Below are 22,751 nucleotides of genomic sequence, written 5' to 3' on the forward strand. Positions count from 1 at the left end.
GGAGCCTCTCACCCCCCCGCTAGTGATTATACATTACATGTTATTATAGTGATACATTGTTACACACATACAGTATCAGTACTGTCACCATGACACCCAGCCCTGTGTATAGGAGCCCCTCACCCCCCCCCGCTAGTGATTATACATTACATGTTATTATAGTGATACATTGTTACACACATACACTATCAGTAGCTGTCACCATGTCACCCAGCCCTGTGTATAGGAGGCCCTTACCCCCCGCTAGTGATTATACATTACATATTATTATAGTGAAACATTGTTACACACATACAGTATCAGTAGCTGTCACCATGTCACCCAGCCCTGTGTATAGGAGCCTCTCACCCCCCCGCTAGTGATTATACATTACATATTATTATAGTGAAACATTGTTACACACATACAGTATCAGTACTGTCACCATGACACCCAGCCCTGTGTATAGGAGCCCCTCACCCCCCCCCCCCCGCTAGTGATTATACATTACATGTTATTATAGTGATACATTGTTACACACACACAGTATCAGTAGCTGTCACCATGTCACCCAGCCCTGTGTATAGGAGCCTCTCACCCCCCGCTAGTGATTATACATTACTGTTATTATAGTGATACATTGTTACACACATACAGTATCAGTACTGTCACCATGACACCCTGCCCTGTGTATAGGAGCCCCTCACCCCCCCCCCCCGCTAGTGATTATACATTACATGTTATTATAGTGATACATTGTTACACACATACAGTATCAGTACTGTCACCATGTCACCCAGCCCTGTGTATAGGAGCCCCTCAACCCCCCGCTAGTGATTATACATTACATGTTATTATAGTGATACATTGTTACACACATACAGTATCAGTAGCTGTCACCATGTCACCCAGCCCTGTGTATAGGAGCCCCTCACCCCCCCGCTAGTGATTATACATTACATATTATTATAGTGATACATTGTTACACACATACAGTATCAGTACTGTCACCATGTCACCCAGCCCTGTGTATAGGAGCCCCTCACCCCCCCGCTAGTGATTATACATTACATGTTATTATAGTGATACATTGTTACACACATACAGTATCAGTAGCTGTCACCATGGCACCCAGCCCTGTGTATAGGAGCCTCTCACCCCCCCGCTAGTGATTATACATTACATGTTATTATAGTGATACATTGTTACACACATACAGTATCAGTAGCTGTCACCATGTCTCCCAGCCCTGTGTATAGGAGCCCCTCACCCCCCGCTAGTGATTATACATTACATGTTATTATAGTGATACATTTTTACACACATACAGTATCAGTACTGTCACCATGTCACCCAGCCCTGTGTATAGGAGCCTCTCACCCCCCGCTAGTGATTATACATTACATGTTATTATAGTGATACATTGTTACACACATACAGTATCAGTACTGTCACCATGTCACCCAGCCCTGTGTATAGGAGCCCCTCACCCCCCCGGTAGTGATTATACATTACATGTTATTATAGTGATACATTGTTACACACATACAGTATCAGTACTGTCACCATGTCACCCAGCCCTGTGTATAGGAGGCCCTCACCCCCCCGCTAGTGATTATACATTACATGTTATTATAGTGATACATTGTTACACACATACAGTATCAGTACTATCACCATGTCACCCAGCCCTGTGTATAGGAGCCTCTCACCCCCCGCTAGTGATTATACATTACATGTTATTATAGTGATACATTGTTACACACATACAGTATCAGTAGCTGTCACCATGTCACCCAGCCCTGTGTATAGGAGCCCCTCACCCCCCCCCCCCCGCTAGTGATTATACATTACATGTTATTACAGTGATACATTATTACACACATACAGTATCAGTAGCTGTCACCATGTCACCCAGCCCTGTGTATAGGAGACCCTCACCCCCCCCGCTAGTGATTTTACATTACATGTTATTATAGTGATACATTGTTACACACATACAGTATCAGTACTGTCACCATGTCACCCAGCCCTGTGTATAGGAGCCCCTCACCCCCACTAGTGATTATACATTACATGTTATTATAGTGATACATTGTTACACACATACAGTATCAGTAGCTGTCACCATGTCACCCTGCCCTGTTTATAGGAGCCCCTCACCCCCACTAGTGATTATACATTACATGTTATTATAGTGATACATTGTTACACACATACAGTATCAGTAGCTGTCACCATGTCACCCAGCCCTGTGTATAGGAGCCCCTCACCCCCCCCCGCTAGTGATTATATATTACATGTTATTATAGTGATACATTGTTACACACATACAGTATCAGTACTGTCACCATGACACGCAGCCCTGTGTATAGGAGCCTCTTAACCCCCGCTAGTGATTATACATTACATGTTATTATAGTGATACATTGTTACACACATACAGTATCAGTAGCTGTCACCATGTCACCCAGCCCTGTGTATAGGAGCCCCTCACCCCCACTAGTGATTATACATTACATGTTATTATAGTGATACATTGTTACACACATACAGTATCAGTAGCTGTCACCATGTCACCCTGCCCTGTGTATAGGAGCCTCTTACCCCCCGCTAGTGATTATACATTACATGTTATTATAGTGATACATTGTTACACACATACAGTATCAGTAGCTGTCACCATGTCACCCAGCCCTGTGTATAGGAGCCCCTCACCCCCCCGCTAGTGATTATACATTACATGTTATTATAGTGATACATTGTTACACACATACAGTATCAGTAGCTGTCACCATGTCACCCAGCCCTGTGTATAGGAGCCCCTCACCACCCCGCTAGTGATTATACATTACATGTTATTATAGTGATACATTGTTACACACATACGGTATCAGTATTGTCACCATGTCACCCAGCCCTGTGTATAGGAGCCTCTTACCCCCCGCTAGTGATTATACATTACATGTTATTATAGTGATACATTGTTACACACATACAGTATCAGTAGCTGTCACCATGTCACCCAGCCCTGTGTATAGGAGCCCCTCACCCCCCGCTAGTGATTATACATTACATGTAATTATAGTGATACATTGTTACACACATACAGTATCAGTAGCTGTCACCATGTCACCCAGCCCTGTGTATAGGAGACCCTCACCTCCCGCTAGTGATTATACATTACATGTTATTATAGTGATACATTGTTACACACATACAGTATCAGTAGCTGTCACCATGTCACCCAGCCCTGTGTATAGGAGCCCCTCACCCCCGCTAGTGATTATACATTACATGTTATTATAGTGATACATTGTTACACACATACAGTATTAGTAGCTGTCACCATGTCACCCAGCCCTGTGTATAGGAGCCCCTCACCCCCCGCTAGTGATTATACATTACTGTTATTATAGTGATACATTGTTACACACATACAGTATCAGTACTGTCACCATGACACCCAGCCCTGTGTATAGGAGCCTCTCACCCCCCGCTAGTGATTATACATTACACGTTATTATAGTGATACATTGTTACACACATACAGTATCAGTACTGTCACCATGTCACCCAGCCCTGTGTATAGGAGCCCCTCACCCCCCGCTAGTGATTATACATTACATGTTATTATAGTGATACATTGTTACACACATACAGTATCAGTACTGTCACCATGTCACCCAGCCCTGTGTATAGGAGCCCCTCACCCCCCGCTAGTGATTATACATTACATGTTATTATAGTGATACATTGTTACACACATACAATATCAGTAGCTGTCACCATGTCACCCAGCCCTGTGTATAGGAGCCCCTCACCCCCACTAGTGATTATACATTACATGTTATTATAGTGATACATTTTTACACACATACAGTATCAGTAGCTGTCACCATGTCACCCAGCCCTGTGTATAGGAGCCCCTCACCCCCCCCCCCGCTAGTGATTATACATTACATGTTATTATAGTGATACATTGTTACACACATACAGTATCAGTAGCTGTCACCATGTCACCCAGCCCTGTGTATAGGAGCCTCTCACCCCCGCTAGTGATTATACATTATATGTTATTATAGTGATACATTGTTACACACATACAGTATCAGCTGTCACCATGTCACCCAGCCCTGTGTATAGGAGCCCCTCACCCCCGATAGTGATTATACATTATATGTTATTATAGTGATACATTGTTACACACATACAGTATCAGCTGTCACCATGTCACCCAGCCCTGTGTATAGGAGCCCCTCACCCCCGCTAGTGATTATACATTATATGTTATTATAGTGATACATTGTTACACACATACAGTATCAGCTGTCACCATGTCACCCAGCCCTGTGTATAGGAGCCTCTCACCCCCCGCTAGTGATTATACATTACATGTTATTATAGTGATACATTGTTACACACATACAGTATCAGTACTGTCACCATGACACCCAGCCCTGTGTATAGGAGCCCCTCACCCCCCCCGCTAGTGATTATACATTACATGTTATTATAGTGATACATTGTTACACACATACAGTATCAGTACTGTCACCATGTCACTCAGCCCTGTGTATAGGAGCCCCTCACCCCCACTAGTGATTATACATTACATGTTATTATAGTGATACATTGTTACACACATACAGTATCAGTACTGTCACCATGTCACCCAGCCCTGTGTATAGGAGCCCCTCAACCCCCGCTATTGATTATACATTACATGTTATTATAGTGATACATTGTTACACACATACAGTATCAGTAGCTGTCACCATGTCACCCAGCCCTGTGTATAGGAGCCCCTCACCCCCCCGCTAGTGATTATACATTACATGTTATTATAGTGATACATTGTTACACACATACAGTATCAGTAGCTGTCACCATGTCACCCAGCCCTGTGTATAGGAGCCCCTCACCCCCCGCTAGTGATTATACATTACATGTTATTATAGTGATACATTGTTACACACATACAGTATCAGTAGCTGTCACCATGTCACCCAGCCCTGTGTATAGGAGCCCCTCACCCCCTCTAGTGATTATACATTACATATTATTATAGTGATACATTGTTACACACATACAGTATCAGTACTGTCACCATGACACCCAGCCCTGTGTTTAGGAGCCCCTCACCCCCCGCTAGTGATTATACATTACATGTTATTATAGTGATACATTGTTACACACATACAGTATCAGTAGCTGTCACCATGTCACCCAGCCCTGTGTATAGGAGCCTCTCACCCCCCGCTAGTGATTATACATTACATGTTATTATAGTGATACATTGTTACACACATACAGTATCAGTAGCTGTCACCATGTCACCCAGCCCTGTGTATAGGAGCCCCTCACCCCCCGCTAGTGATTATACATTACATGTTATTATAGTGATACATTGTTACACACATACAGTATCAGTAGCTGTCACTATGTCACCCTGCCCTGTGTATAGGAGCCCCTCACCCCCCGCTAGTGATTATACATTACATGTTATTATAGTGATACATTGTTACACACATACAGTATCAGTACTGTCACCATGTCACCCAGCCCTGTGTATAGGAGCCCCTCACCCCCCGCTAGTGATTATACATTACATGTTATTATAGTGAAACATTGTTACACACATACAGGATCAGTAGCTGTCACCATGTCACCCAGCCCTGTGTATAGGAGCCCCTCACCCCCCGCTAGTGATTATACATTACATGTTATTATAGTGATACATTGTTACACACATACAGTATCAGTACTGTCACCATGTCACCCAGCCCTGTGTATAGGAGCCCCTCACCCCCCGCTAGTGATTATACATTACTGTTATTATAGTGATACATTGTTACACACATACAGTATCAGTACTGTCACCACGACACCCAGCCCTGTGTATAGGAGCCCCTCACCCCCCCCGCTAGTGATTATACATTACTGTTATTATAGTGATACATTGTTACACACATACAGTATCAGTACTGTCACCATGACACCCAGCCCTGTGTATAGGAGCCCCTCACCCCCCCGCTAGTGATTATACATTACTGTTATTATAGTGATACATTGTTACACACATACAGTATCAGTACTGTCACCATGTCACCCAGCCCTGTGTATAGGAGCCCCTCACCCCCCCGCTAGTGATTATTCATTACATGTTATTATAGTGATACATTGTTACACACATACAGTATCAGTACTGTCACCATGTCACCCAGCCCTGTGTATAGGAGCCCCTCACCCCCCGCTAGTGATTATACATTACATGTTATTATAGTGATACATTGTTACACACATACAGTATCAGTAGCTGTCACCATGTCACCCAGCCCTGTGTATAGGAGCCCCTCACCCCCCCCCCGCTAGTGATTATACATTACATGTTATTATAGTGATACATTGTTACACACATACAGTATTAGTAGCTGTCACCATGTCACCCAGCCCTGTGTATAGGAGCCCCTCACCCCCCCCCCGCTAGTGATTATACATTACATGTTATTATAGTGATACATTGTTACACACATACAGTATTAGTAGCTGTCACCATGTCACCCTGCCCTATGTATAGGAGCCCCTCACCCCCCCGCTAGTGATTATACATTACATGTTATTATAGTGATACATTGTTACACACATACAGTATCAGTAGCTGTCGCCATGTCACCCTGCCCTATGTATAGGAGCCCCTCACCCCCCCGCTAGTGATTATACATTACATGTTATTATAGTGATACATTGTTACACACATACAGTATCAGTACTGTCACCATGTCACCCAGCCCTGTGTATAGGAGCCCCTCACCCCCCGCTAGTGAATATACATTACATGTTATTATAGTGATACATTGTTACACACATACAGTATCAGTACTGTCACCATGTCACCCAGCCCTGTGTATAGGAGCCCCTCACCCCCCCGCTAGTGATTATACATTACATGTTATTATAGTGATACATTGTTACACACATACAGTATCAGTACTGTCACCATGTCACCCAGCCCTGTGTATAGGAGCCCCTCACCCCCCGCTAGTGATTATACATTACATGTTATTATAGTGATACATTTTTACACACATACAGTATCAGTACTGTCACCATGTCACCCAGCCCTGTGTATAGGAGCCCCTCACCCCCCGCTAGTGATTATACATTACATGTTATTATAGTGATACATTGTTACACACATACAGTATCAGTAGCTGTCACCATGTCACCCAGCCCTGTGTATAGGAGCCCCTCACCCCCCGCTAGTGATTATACATTACATGTTATTATAGTGATACATTGTTACACACATACAGTATTAGTAGCTGTCACCATGTCACCCAGCCCTGTGTATAGGAGCCCCTCACCCCCTGCTAGTGATTATACATTACATGTTATTATAGTGATACATTGTTACACACATACAGTATCAGTAGCTGTCACCATGTCACCCAGGCCTGTGTATAGGAGCCCCTCACCCCCCGCTAGTGATTATACATTACATGTTATTATAGTGATACATTGTTACACACATACAGTATCAGTAGCTGTCACCATGTCACCCAGCCCTGTGTATAGGAGCCCCTCACCCCCCCCCGCTAGTGATTATACATTACATGTTATTATAGTGATACATTGTTACACACATACAGTATTAGTAGCTGTCACCATGTCACCCTGCCCTATGTATAGGAGCCCCTCACCCCCCGCTAGTGATTATACATTACATGTTATTATAGTGATACATTGTTACACACATACAGTATCAGTACTGTCACCATGTCACCCAGCCCTGTGTATAGGAGCCCCTCACCCCCCGCTAGTGATTATACATTACATGTTATTATAGTGATACACTGTTACACACATACAGTATCAGTACTGTCACCATGTGACCCAGCCCTGTGTATAGGAGCCCCTCACCCCCCCGCTAGTGATTATACATTACATGTTATTATAGTGATACATTGTTACACACATACAGTATCAGTACTGTCACCATGTCACCCAGCCCTGTGTATAGGAGCCTCTCACCCCCGCTAGTGATTATACATTACATGTTATTATAGTGATACATTGTTGCACACATACAGTATAAGTAGCTGCCACCATGTCACCCAGCCCTGTGTATAGGAGCCCCTCACCCCCCGCTAGTGATTATACATTACATGTTATTATAGTGATACATTGTTACACACATACAGTATCAGTACTGTCACCATGTCACCCAGCCCTGTGTATAGGAGCCCCTCACCCCCCGCTAGTGATTATACATTACATGTTATTATAGTGATACATTGTTACACACATACAGTATCAGTAGCTGTCACCATGTCACCCAGCCCTGTGTATAGGAGCCCCTCACCCCCCGCTAGTGATTATACATTACATGTTATTATAGTGATACACTGTTACACACATACAGTATCAGTACTGTCACCATGTCACCCAGCCCTGTGTATAGGAGCCCCTCACCCCCCGCTAGTGATTATACATTACATATTATTATAGTGATACATTGTTACACACATACAGTTTCAGCAACTGTCACCATGTCACCCAGCCCTGTGTATAGGAGCCCCTCACCCCCCGCTAGTGATTATACATTACATATTATTATAGTGATACATTGTTACACACATACAGTATCAGCAGCTGTCACCATGTCACCCAGCCCTGTGTATAGGAGCCCCTCACCCCCCGCTAGTGATTATACATTACATATTATTATAGTGATACATTGTTACACACATACAGTATCAGTACTGTCACCATGTCACCCAGCCCTGTGTATAGGAACCCCTCACCCCCCCCCCCCCGGCTAGTGATTATACATTACACATTATTATAGTGATACATTGTTACACAGTCACATGCTCTCACAGGGAGTAGTCCTATTTCATCATGGAAATGTAGGTTCCACCAAACACAGACAATAAGTGGGTGAGAGACCCCGGGACACGGGCACAATGATCTGTCGCTCTGAGTATAACATGCAGGGGCTGATCCTGAGGAGCACACAAATCCCGTCATTACTGCGATGCCGTACGCAGCGTTGCTGTGAGAATATGCTAATGATTTAGCCGATGTCTTGTGCAGGGAGACGCCCACCTCCGGGGTAATACATCCGCCACTTGCATACAAAAGACAGAACATCGGTGGCTCACCGGTCATACAGCAAATCTCTGAGGCACCCTATCGTGTCTCAGAATGAGTGTCTCACAGAAGACGCCGGGGCCTCTGCAGCTGGGTATGAATCCGCGGAGGCGCACTAGGGTATGGCCAGAAGACAGTCAGACATGTCTGCGGTTTTCTAGCCACCCCATTATCTCCCCCAACGCTGACTACCGGTCACTCACTTTGCGAAAAAGTCCTCAGTGCGAACAGCGTCTGAAACCCAGTGCTGCGCAATCGGCTCTGGGGCAAGCAGAGTTGCCTAAAATTTGTTCAACTGTGTCCGACGTCTACACTGCGAGCAGCTGTGTGTCCGGCCCAAAGTCACTGACTGTCCCCAGCAGCAGCTGCTGTCTGCCCTAGATAAGGGACTTACAGCAATGTACCCATAATGCAATGCTCGTGTTTCCCATCACACAACTGGGACAAGTGCACAGCACAGTATATGGCAGACTATGGCCTCATACAGCAGTATATAGGAGTACAGGACAGCACAGTATATGGCAGACTATGACCTCATACAGCAGAATATAGGAGTACAGGACAGCACAGAATATGGCAGACTATGGCCTCATACAGCAGTATAGAGTAGTACAGGACAGCACAGTATATGGCAGACTATGACATCATACAGCAGTATAGAGTAGTACAGGACAGCACAGTATATGGCAGACTATGGCCTCATACAGCAGTATAGAGTAGTACAGGACAGCACAGTATATGGCAGACTATGACCTCATACAGCAGTATAGAGTAGTACAGGACAGCACAGTATATGGCAGACTATGGCCTCATACAGCAGTATAGAGTAGTACAGGACAGCACAGTATATGGCAGACTATGACCTCATACAGCAGTATAGAGTAGTACAGGACAGCACAGTATATGGCAGACTATGGCCTCATACAGCAGTATAGAGTAGTACAGGACAGCACAGTATATGGCAGACTATGGCCTCATACAGCAGTATAGAGTAGTACAGGACAGCACAGTATATGGCAGACTATGACCTCATACAGCAGTATAGAGTAGTACAGGACAGCACAGTATATGGCAGACTATGGCCTCATACAGCAGTATAGAGTAGTACAGGACAGCACAGTATATGGCAGACTATGGCCTCATACAGCAGTATAGAGTAGTACAGGACAGCACAGGATGTGGTATCACAGTACAGAGTGTAATGATATAAGAAGGAAGCATGGGCTGTTACACGTTGTTATTATTATTAGAATTTATGTACAGTATAGGATGCCGTATAGTTGTGCAGAGCAGTAAGGAGGAATGACACAGTGTAAGCATAGTAACATAATTACATGGTGACCAGCATACATATACATAGCTACACATGTATACCTAGCAGGGGTTGGGAGGGGCCTGTACATGGGAGCTTACATTCTAAAGGAAGATGAAGTCCCATCCTATATCAGAGATAGCATATGTACAATATATAGCAAATTGTGTTTGGTATAGCAGAGTCAGCGTATATACGGTGTATAGCAGTATGTGTTTGGTATAGCAGAGCCAGCGTATGTACGGTGTAAAGCATAATATGTTTGGAATAGCAGAGCCAGCACGTGTAGGGAGAGTGCCCCTATAGAAGTGCCAGCATTTGGGGAGGATATAGCATAGTGTGCCCCTATAGAAGTGCCAGCATGTGGGGAGGATATAGCATAGTGTGCCCCTATAGAAGTGCCAACATGTGGGGAGGATATAGCATAGTGTGCCCCTATAGCAGTGCCAACAGGTGGGGAGGATATAGCATAGTGTGCCCCTATAGCAGTACCAGCATGTGGGGAGGATATAGCATAGTGTGCCCCTATAGCAGTGCCAGCATGTGGGGAGGATATAGCATAGTGTGCCCCTATAGCAGTGCCAGCATGTGGGGAGGATAGAGCATAGTGTGCCCCTATAGCAGTGCCAGCATGTGGGGAGGATAGAGCATAGTGTGCCCCTATAGCAGTGCCAGCATGTGGGGAGGATATAGCATAGTGTGACCCTATAGCAGTGCCAGCATGTGGGGAGGATATAGTATAGTGTGCCCCTATAGCAGTGCCAGCATGTGGGGAGGATATAGCATAGTGTGACCCTATAGCAGTGCCAGCATGTGGGGAGGATATAGCATAGTGTGACCCTATAGCAGTGCCAGCATGTGGGGAGGATATAGCATAGTGTGCCCCTATAGCAGTGCCAGCATGTGGGGAGGATATAGCATAGTGTGCCCCTATAGCAGTGCCAGCATGTGGGGAGGATATAGCATAGTGTGACCCTATAGCAGTGCCAGCATGTGGGGCGGATATAGCATAGTGTGCCCCTATAGCAGTGCCAGCATGTGGGGAGGATAGAGCATAGTGTGACCCTATAGCAGTGCCAGCATGTGGGGAGGATATAGCATAGTGTGCCCCTATAGCAGTGCCAGCATGGATATAGCATAGTGTGCCCCTATAGCAGTACCAGCATGTGGGGAGGATATAGCATAGTGTGACCCTATAGCAGTGCCAGCATGTGGGGAGGATATAGCATAGTGTGCCCCTATAGCAGTGCCAGCATGTGGGGAGGATATAGCATAGTGTGACCCTATAGCAGTGCCAGCATGTGGGGAGGATATAGCATAGTGTGCCCCTATAGCAGTGCCAGTTTGTGGGGAGGATATAGCATAGTGTGACCCTATAGCAGTGCCAGCATGTGGGGAGGATATAGCAAAGTGTGACCCTATAGCAGTGCCAGCATGTGGGGAGGATATAGCATAGTGTGACCCTATAGCAGTGCCAGCATGTGGGGAGGATATAGCATAGTGTGCCCCTATAGCAGGGCCAGCATGTGGGGAGGATATAGCATAGTGTGACCCTATAGCAGTGCCAGCATGTGAGGAGGATATAGCATAGTATGACCCTATAGCAGTGCCAGCATGTGGGGAGGATATAGCATAGTGTGCCCCTATAGCAGTGCCAGCATGTGAGGAGGATATAGCATAGTATGACCCTATAGCAGTGCCAGCATGTGGGGAGGATATAGCATAGTGTGCCCCTATAGCAGTGCCAGCATGTGGGGAGGATACAGCATAGTGTGCCCCTATAGCAGGGCCAGCATGTGGGGAGGATATAGCATAGTGTGACCCTATAGCAGTGCCAGCATGTGAGGAGGATATAGCATAGTGTGACCCTATCGCAGTGCCAGCATGTGGGGAGGATAGAGCATAGTGTGACCCTATAGCAGGGCCAGCATGTGGGGAGGACATAGCATAGTGTGCCCCTATAGCAGTACCAGCATGTGGGGAGGATATAGCATAGTGTGCCCCTATAGCAGTGCCAGCATGTGGAGGGCATATAGCATAGTGTGACCCTATAGCAGTGCCAGCATGTGGGGAGGATATAGCATAGTGTGCCCTTATAGCAGTCCCAGCATGTGGGGAGGATATAGCATAGTGTGCCCCTATAGCAGTGCCAGCATGTGGGGAGGATATAGCATAGTGTGCCCCTATAGCAGTGCCAGCATGTGGGGAGGATATAGCATAGTGTGCCCCTATAGCAGTGCCAGCATGTGGGGAGGATATAGCATAGTGTGCCCCTATAGCAGTGCCAGCATGTGGGGAGGATATAGCATAGTGTGCCCCTATAGCAGTGCCAGCATGTGGGGAGGATATAGCATAGTGTGCCCCTATAGCAGTGCCAGCATGTGGGGAGGATATAGCATAGTGTGACCCTATAGCAGTGCCAGCATGTGGGGAGGACATAGCATAGTGTGCCCCTATAGCAGTACCAGCATGTGGGGAGGACATAGCATAGTGTGCCCCTATAGCAGTGCCAGCATGTGGGGAGGATATAGCATAGTGTGCCCCTATAGCAGTGCCAGCATGTGGGGAGGATATAGCATAGTGTGACCCTATAGCAGTGCCAGCATGTGGGGAGGATATAGCATAGTGTGCCCCTATAGCAGTGCCAGCATGTGGGGAGGATAGAGCATAGTGTGCCCCTATAGCAGTGCCAGCATGTGGGGAGGATATAGCATAGTGTGCCCCTATAGCAGTGCCAGCATGTGGGGAGGATAGAGCATAGTGTGCCCCTATAGCAGTGCCAGCATGTGGGGAGGATATAGCATAGTGTGCCCCTATAGCAGTGCCAGCATGTGGGGAGGATATAGCATAGTGTGCCCCTATAGCAGTGCCAGCATGTGGGGAGGATATAGCATAGTGTGACCCTATAGCAGTGCCAGCATGTGGGGAGGATATAGCATAGTGTGCCCCTATAGCAGTGCCAGCATGTGGGGAGGATAGAGCATAGTGTGCCCCTATAGCAGTGCCAGCATGTGGGGAGGATATAGCATAGTGTGCCCCTATAGCAGTGCCAGCATGTGGGGAGGATAGAGCATAGTGTGCCCCTATAGCAGTGCCAGCATGTGGGGAGGATATAGCATAGTGTGCCCCTATAGCAGTGCCAGCATGTGGGGAGGATATAGCATAGTGTGCCCCTATAGCAGTGCCAGCATGTGGGGAGGATAGAGCATAGTGTGACCCTATAGCAGTGCCAGCATGTGGGGAGGATATAGCATAGTGTGCCCCTATAGCAGTGCCAGCATGTGGAGGGCATATAGCATAGTGTGCCCCTATAGCAGTGCCAGCATGTGGAGGGCATATAGCATAGTGTGCCCCTATAGCAGTGCCAGCATGTGGAGGGCATATAGCAGTACCCCAGTGTCTCGGTATCTGCCCCCCGTCCCGCTCTTACCTCCATGCCGGGGCAGAGCTCCAGCACTAGCTCAGGACACGTTGCAGAATCCGGACGATCTGACTGAGTAGAAGCTGAGAAGCCCCAACCGGGAGGATGACATCAGCTGGGGGAGTGATCTGCTCCGGGAGAGCTCCAATTATTATACCCTGCCCAGCTGCTACTTTCACACTGCTGCCCGGTACTAATACTCCCTGCCCCACACACTGCTGCCCAGTACTATTACCCCCTGCCCCACACACTGCTGCCCAGTACTATTACCCCCTGCCCCACACACTGCTGCCCAGTACTATTACCCCCTGCCCCACACACTGCTGCCCAGTACTATTACCCCCTGCCCCACACACTGCTGCCCAGTACTATTACCCCCTGCCCCACACACTGCTGCCCTGTACTAATACCCCCTGCCCCACACACTGCTGCCCAGTACTATTACCCCCTGCCCCACACACTGCTGCCCCATAATAATACCCCCTGCCCCACACACTGCTGCCCGGTACTAATACCCCCTGCCCCACACACTCCTGCCCGGTACTAATACCCCCCTGCCCCGCACACTGCTGCCCGGTACTAATACCCCCCTGCCCCGCACACTGCTGCCCGATAATAATACCCCCCTGCCCCGCACACTGCTGCCCGGTACTAATACCCCCCTGCCCCACACACTGCTGCCCGGTAATAATACCCCCCTGCCCCACACACTGCTGCCCGATACTAATACCCCCTGCCCCGCACACTGCTGCCCTGTAATAATACCCACCTGCCCCGCACACTGCTGCCCGGTACTAATACTCCCTGCTCCACACACTGCTGCCCAGTACTATTACCCCCTGCCCCACACACTGCTGCCCAGTACTATTACCCCCTGCCCCACACACTGCTGCCCCATAATAATACCCCCTGCCCCACACACTGCTGCCCGGTACTAATACCCCCTGCCCCACACACTCCTGCCCGGTACTAATACCCCCCTGCCCCGCACACTGCTGCCCGGTACTAATACCCCCCTGCCCCGCACACTGCTGCCCGATAATAATACCCCCCTGCCCCGCACACTGCTGCCCGGTACTAATACCCCCCTGCCCCACACACTGCTGCCCGGTAATAATACCCCCCTGCCCCACACACTGCTGCCCGATACTAATACCCCCTGCCCCGCACACTGCTGCCCTGTAATAATACCCACCTGCCCCGCACACTGCTGCCCGAAAATAATACCCCCTGCCCCGCACACTGCTGCCCGGTAATAATACCCCCCTGCCCCGCACACTGCTGCCCGGTACTAATACCCCCACACACTGCTACCCGGTACTAATACCCCCCTGCCCCGCACACTGCTGCCCGGTACTAATACCCCCCTGCCCCGCACACTGCTGCCCGGTACTAATACCCCCTGCCCCGCACAGTGCTGCCCGATAATAATCCCCCACTGCCCCGCACACTGCTACCCTGTAATAATAGCTCCCTCCGCACACACTGCTGCCCGGTAATAATACCCCCCTGCCCCACACACTGCGGCCCTGTAATAATACCTCCCTCCGCACACACTGCTACCCGGTACTAATGCCCCCCTGCCCCGCACACTGCTGCCCGGTACTAATACCCCCTGCCCCGCACACTGCTGCCCGGTACTAATACCCCCACACACTGCTACCCGGTACTAATACCCCCCTGCCCCGCACACTGCTGCCCGGTACTAATACCCCCCTGCCCCGCACACTGCTGCCCGGTACTAATACCCCCTGCCCCGCACACTGCTGCCCTGTAATAATAGCTCCCTCCGCACACACTGCTGCCCGGTAATAATACCCCCCTGCCCCACACACTGCGGCCCTGTAATAATACCCCACTGCCCCGCACACTGCTGCCCTGTAATAATACCTCCCTCCGCACACACTGCTACCCGGTACTAATGCCCCCCTGCCCCGCACACTGCTGCCCGGTACTAATACCCCCTGCCCCGCACACTGCTGCCCGGTACTAATACCCCCACACACTGCTACCCGGTACTAATACCCCCCTGCCCCGCACACTGCTGCCCGGTACTAATACCCCCCTGCCCCGCACACTGCTGCCCGGTACTAATACCCCCTGCCCCGCACACTGCTGCCCTGTAATAATAGCTCCCTCCGCACACACTGCTGCCCGGTAATAATACCCCCCTGCCCCACACACTGCGGCCCTGTAATAATACCCCACTGCCCCGCACACTGCTGCCCTGTAATAATACCTCCCTCCGCACACACTGCTACCCGGTACTAATGCCCCCCTGCCCCGCACACTGCTGCCCGGTACTAATACCCCCTGCCCCGCACACTGCTGCCCGGTACTAATACCCCCACACACTGCTACCCGGTACTAATACCCCCCTGCCCCGCACACTGCTGCCCGGTACTAATACCCCCCTGCCCCGCACACTGCTGCCCGGTACTAATACCCCCTGCCCCGCACACTGCTGCCCTGTAATAATAGCTCCCTCCGCACACACTGCTGCCCGGTAATAATACCCCCCTGCCCCACACACTGCGGCCCTGTAATAATACCCCACTGCCCCGCACACTGCTGCCCTGTAATAATACCTCCCTCCGCACACACTGCTACCCGGTACTAATGCCCCCCTGCCCCGCACACTGCTGCCCGGTACTAATACCCCCTGCCCCGCACACTGCTGCCCGGTACTAATACCCCCACACACTGCTACCCGGTACTAATACCCCCCTGCCCCACACACTGCTGCCCGGTACTAATACCCCCCTGCCCCGCACACTGCTGCCCTGTAATAATACCCTGCTGCCCGAAAATAATACCTCCCGCCCCACACACTGCTGCTCGATACTAATACCCCCCGCCCCGCACACTGCTGCCCTGTAATAATACCCCCCTGCCCCGCACACTGCTGCCCTGTAATAATACCCCCCTCCCCACACACTGCTGCCCGATAATACTATCCCACTGCCCCACACACTGCTGCCCGATAAGAATACCTCCCTTGCCCTATACATTGCTGCCTGGTAATAATTCCCCTTGTCCTGTTTGCTGCTGCCTGGTAATATACCCCCCTGCTCTATATACTTTGGTCTGGTCATAATACCCCCATGCCATATACACGGCTGCCTGGTAATAATACTACCCCACACACGGCGGCCAGGAATAATACCCCGCCCTCCTTACCCATTGTTTTGGGCCTGATTCAGCAAGGATCGCAGTTGCAAAGCTGTACACAGGCTATAGATATATGATGTATACACGCAGGCTGTAGATATATGATGTACAGTATACATACAGCCTATAGATATATGATGTATACACGCAGGTTATATATGATGTACAGTATATATGCAGCCTATAGATATATGATGTATGCACGCAGGTTATATATGATGTATACACGCAGGTTATAGATATATGATGTATGCACGCAGGCTATAGATATATGATGTATACACGCAGGTTATAGATATATGATGTATGCACGCAGGCTATAGATATATGATGTATACACGCAGGTTATAGATATATGATGTATGCACGCAGGCTATAGATATATGATGTATACACGCAGGTTATAGATATATGATGTATACACGCAGGTTATAGATATATGATGTATGCACGCAGGCTATAGATATATGATGTATGCACGCAGGTTATAGATATATGATATATGTAATTGTACGCAATTGCGATCCTTGCAATAATGCAAAATGCAGCAGGAGGAGTATGACACCCTGGAGGTCGCAGGCTGGCCGTCTTGCGAGCCCAGCAGACTGCGTATGTCCACGCAGTCCCTGGACTGGCCGCTCCCGGAAAACGGGGCCGACATGGGAACGCCGGCCAACCCCACCCCCGCAAATAGGCAGAAGCATTCAAGGGCTTGCGTACGTGTTAGCAGGACCCATTGTGCACACTCGCAGAATGAGTCCTGCGCATGCGCAGATTCCCGATATTCGTGAATCTGTATTCAGCGCACTGCTGAATCAGGCCCCCTATACACCGCTGCCTGGTAATAATACCCCCTGCCCTCCACACACACACAGGTACACAGACGCACTGCTGCCGGGTATTAATAACCACCATACATAATATCCCACCCAGTACACTGCTCGCCTGGTGATAATACAACACACACAGATTGCTGCCTGGTAATAATAAACCCCACACATTGTTTTGAACACCTTTAATTATGCAATAACTTGAACCTGTCATCATTGCGCTCTCCCCACGTTTGCAGTCTCTCCCTCCCCCGTTACACCTCTCCTGGCATAAGAGAGTATAAGCACATAGCCCTCATTTAGACCCGGACGCAAGCGCTGAGCGCTCGCAACCGGGTCGATGTTAAGGACCTGCACATGCACTGCGCGTGCGCAAGCCCCGGAGCGAGAGAGAAATTCTCTCGCTCCGGAGCTCACTACAAAAGGGGCGGCTGTCAATGTTGATCGACAGCTCGCCCCTTTTGTAGGCGGGGCAGGGGGGTGGCTACACAAACAGACGCGTTCCCAAGCGAACACCTGCCGTTTTGTGGGCGGCCGCACTGACTGATCGAGCAGGAAGCTCCCTGGGGCTTGCGTTTGCCGAGACCCAACCTTAGGGTGTCGTCGCAGCCCCCGATGGTCGCTGTGGTCTTGACCATCGCAACCATCAACCTGGTCAGTTGCTAAAGCTGTGGGTGGTAACCCACAGCTTAGCTAGCGACCAGGAGGCCGCACTTACAAATACAAGCGGCCGCCCTCATTCAGAGCGAGCGTTCACTACTTGCGAGCGCCTCTGAATGAGGGCCATAGATTTTGTGTTCATTTGCAGCATGAAATGTCATCTTTTACTTGCGTCTAGGTGTAATATGACCCATTATCTGCAGGTTCTTAGTATAGGGAGTGAAACGGGTTCTCCGCAATATATAGGTTGGTACATTCAGCTCTTGCGAGATACACATGGTTCGCCAATGGGGGCGATTCAATTGTTTAGGTGGTGGCTATTTTTTTTTAGGGAGCCTGACGGTGCAATTCAGTTGTTCCTCCGTCTGAGTGTGACAGCCGTCGGTGACGGTATTTCTGCTTTCACTCTCAGGAGGGTGCGAGCAAAAATGTGCGATAAACCTGTGGTTAGGGCGCCCTAACCAGGACTTTAGATGAATTTAGACGTTTTACACGGCTAAACCTGGTCTAATAGGGCGTGAAGACGGCAATAATTAATGGCCGCCAGAATTATTGAATTGCAACATTGGGCGCCCCCACAATAATTGAATCGACCCAAATGAGAGCTGTTACCCCCCGTATTTACCAGCAATGGCATTTATACATTGCACTTGGGGGGCTGATTCAGACCCGTTCGCTATGATGCGGACACTCGTAGCTGGCCGATAGTCACTAACTGTGCATGCATCGCAATGCGCGTGCGCGAACCAGTCACTGCGATCGGGAATCATGCGCTCGTAGCACACAGACTGGCCGTTACTTTGAGCGATAGTGCAGTTTGTGGGTGGTAACACGGGAAGGTGCTTGTGAACGGGGTAGTGGTGATGCGAACACAGGCGTGTCTGGCCGTCAAAATGGCGTCTTATGGGTGTGCATAATTAGTAGCGTCATTGTATACGTCACTTGGTTGTATTTCAGCCTGCAGTGATCGCAGTGCTTGCGGCGGGGTAGGGTCTACCTCAAGCGCTGCGTGCAGCTCCATGGCTCTCGATGGTTCCGATTAATCATACACTACCTGGAGATGACGTGTGTTAAGTGAGAAAAGTGGGCGTCTTTATACTGGCGTGTGTTCGCTCTGCCGCCGCTTTCTAAGATCTAGAGGGCGTCCTTACACCAGACAGTGCAATCACGGTATTTGCATACCCAGCCCCTTTTAGCTGCGAGAGAGCGCAGCTTAGCGTCCAGGTCTGAATGAGCTCCTTGGTCCGCAGGCTAACACCCCTGATACTTATCCATCATGTAAAATCGCTACAACAGACAGCACAGATGGTGTAGTGGTTAGCATTACTGGCTCACAGCACTGAGTTTGTGGGTACGACTCCCAGCTCCACTGGGGCATGTACTGATGTGGATGACCAAACATACTCTGTGAAGCGCTGCGGAATATGTATGCGCTATACTGGTAATTAATAACAATCACAGACCCTCAGTGTCCTGATAGCTGGCAACAGACGTGAGGTCGTGTACGACGAATGAGGTGCAAAACATTAAACGCGCTAACACGCCCTCTACACGTTATATCTGGCGTCATTAATCTCACATAAGCAGGCGCTGTGGTCCACCTGCCCCATACTCTGCTATGATCACCTCGACTCCTCCCATCTACCCCCAGCAAACTGCTGCTCATCCCAAAATGCTGTCATCTTGCGCTGTAAACGTATGCGGCGCAGATTAAATGTACCCGCACTTGGGGATATCCATACGTACGACCAGACCAATGGCGTTTTGTGCTGCAGGATTTTGCATGTACTGTAGGTGAAAGTTGCAATTTTAAATTTTAACAGTAATTCAGAAAAGCGTATACAAGATGGACGGCATCGCGCTAATATACTGATTGGTACTCCCATTGTCTTTGAGTAATGACGCCCTTTTCATTGCTGGCCAATGGCGCCTGGTCGGACAAGCACGTTTCCAGCTCTCTCTACGCTGGTAGAAGCGTTGCAGTGATCCCTGTGCTGTATTTTGTGCTAAGAGGCCTCTCTTCCTGTTTCCCTGGGCACAGCGTCCTGGGCACAGCGTCCTGGGCACAGCCACATACAGGCAACCTTGTGCCAAAATTCTGCTGTGTTATGAGGTTCCGTCTCATCAATATGCGCATTTGTCGGAGGGTCTCCACTGACCCTATAGGCCAAATATTTTCAGAACCAATCTGAGAGTTCAGTGCGGGATTATAGAAGTGAAGATGTTGCCCATAGCAACCAATTAGCACAGATTCGCTGCTGCAATTCAGACGCTCGGTAACAGAAATGCCTGGAAGGGGGCTAAAGAGATGCACAGAGATGGTCCAACTTATGTGTGTGTACAGGAGTGTCGTGGGCGTGCCTAAGTGTTTGCGTGCGCAGATGATCAGTTGTTCACTTTGGAGGGGAAATCTAGACCTGCCTTAGGGCTGGTGCGACCGATGGTCTCCATATTGCTGCTTTAACCAATACATACACAATCCCATAATACACGGCGAGACAGGTACCCCGAGGTCTGCTCCACTGCACACACCCATAGTACACCGAGAGACCGGTACCCCGAGGTCTGCTCCACTGCACACACCCATAGTACACGGAGATCAGTACCCTGAGGTCTGCTCCACTGCACACACCCATAGTACACCGAGAGACCGGTACCCCGAGGTCTACTCCACTGCACACACCCATAGTACACCGAGAGACCGGTACCCCGAGGTCTGCTCCACTGCACACACCCATAGTACACGGAGATCAGTACCCCAAGGTCTGCTCCACTGCACACACCCATAGTACATGGAGACCGGTACCCCGAGGTCTGCTCCACTGCACACTCCCATAGTACACGGAGACCGGTACCCCGAGGTCTGCTCCACTACACACACCCATAGTACACGGAGACCGGTACCCCGAGGTCTGCTCCACTGCACACACCCATAGTACACGGAGACCGGTACCCCTAGGTCTGCTCCACTGCACACACCCATAGTACACAGAGACCGGTACCCCGAGGTCTGCTCCACTGCACACACCCATAGTACACCGAGAGACCGGTACCCTGAGGTCTGCTCCACTGCACACACCCATAGTACACGGAGACCGGTACCCCGAGGTCTGCTCCACTACACACACCCATAGTACACGGAGAGACCGGTACCCCGAGGTCCGCTCCACTGCACACACCCATAGTACACGGAGAGAACGGTACCCCGAGGTCTGCTCCACTGCACTTGTAGAGATTTGCTGGTATATATTATATATATGTTATTTTCCTGAATGACCACAAGTTAATGCATCTGTAAATCCCTATCGCCCAGCAGGAGCTATATCGTCCTGAGTTTCCAGGTTTATTCTGTAATCTGGTAAATGTAACATTGTCCTATTTCTCACATTCTACCACCGCTGCAGCCAAAAGATAGCGCTTATCATTACCCAAACCTCAGGTAGGGCCATTGACAGCTTCATATCCGATTGGCCGCTGCGAGTCGTGCCCACATGACGTTGTTTGCAGTTTATGAAGTGACCCTTCCTCAGGAATGAGACATTATAGATCGGTCACTTGTGCAGGACATGAGGCTGTTTACATTCTCCCGCATATAGCAACAGCAGCGTGTGTGTATGCGGCACTGGGCGCCGTGAGGGCGTCTGACCTGGCCGCTGGGTAAGGCCGTGTTGTTGTGTGACAGAGTAAAGGTTGCCAGCCCTGACCGCTCTGTAAACAGAGGTATTAGCAGCTGTCAGGGGGCAAGGTGAGCACACAACACACCTGCCACCCCACCTCTCAGAGTCAACAGAGCCGAGAAGCTGAAAACACCAGCGGCCTGTAATCAGACCTGCTCAGAGGGACTTTCAAGGGCACCATCGCTATTTATATCATGTTGTTTTTGGAGAGCTGTATAAATCTTTCACGTATGTCCAGGTATAAGTGGGAGCTGCCACTTTATTGCTCAACAGAGGTGAATGAAGTCATCTACCATAGACGCCAATGGAACAGCGCCCCTCAGTGGCCGAATTGTAGCTGGACATTTTATTTTTATCTTATGTTTTTTAAATTTATTTGCAGCATTTTGACCGACACGGTGTTACCGTCCTCAACAAGAGGTGTGCCGGAAAAACCTATTCCACAAGAGATATTGCAAAATTGTTACTAAAAAAAGAAATAAATAAAGTTGCAATTTTTGATGTCAAACAATAAATATTTATTACATGAGGAAATTTATAATGAT

The 22,751-nt window shown here is 49.1% G+C and overlaps 1 long non-coding RNA gene across 1 annotated transcript in view; it reads right to left on the bottom strand.

Moving 5' to 3' along the window:
- The window catches only part of LOC148477168 (uncharacterized), a 51,681-nt gene extending 37,708 nt beyond the window's left edge, over nucleotides 1-13,973 (bottom strand). Inside the window, exon 1 of the long non-coding RNA XR_015872543.1 lies at nucleotides 13,878-13,973. This is a non-coding gene — a long non-coding RNA (uncharacterized LOC148477168). The remainder of the gene's footprint in view (nucleotides 1-13,877) is intronic.
- Between the last annotated feature and the right edge of the window lie 8,778 nt (nucleotides 13,974-22,751).

Source organism: Taudactylus pleione, unplaced genomic scaffold (genome assembly GCF_031769625.1).
Source record: "Taudactylus pleione unplaced genomic scaffold, aTauple2 ptg000738l, whole genome shotgun sequence".
NCBI lineage: Eukaryota > Metazoa > Chordata > Amphibia > Anura > Myobatrachidae > Taudactylus > Taudactylus pleione.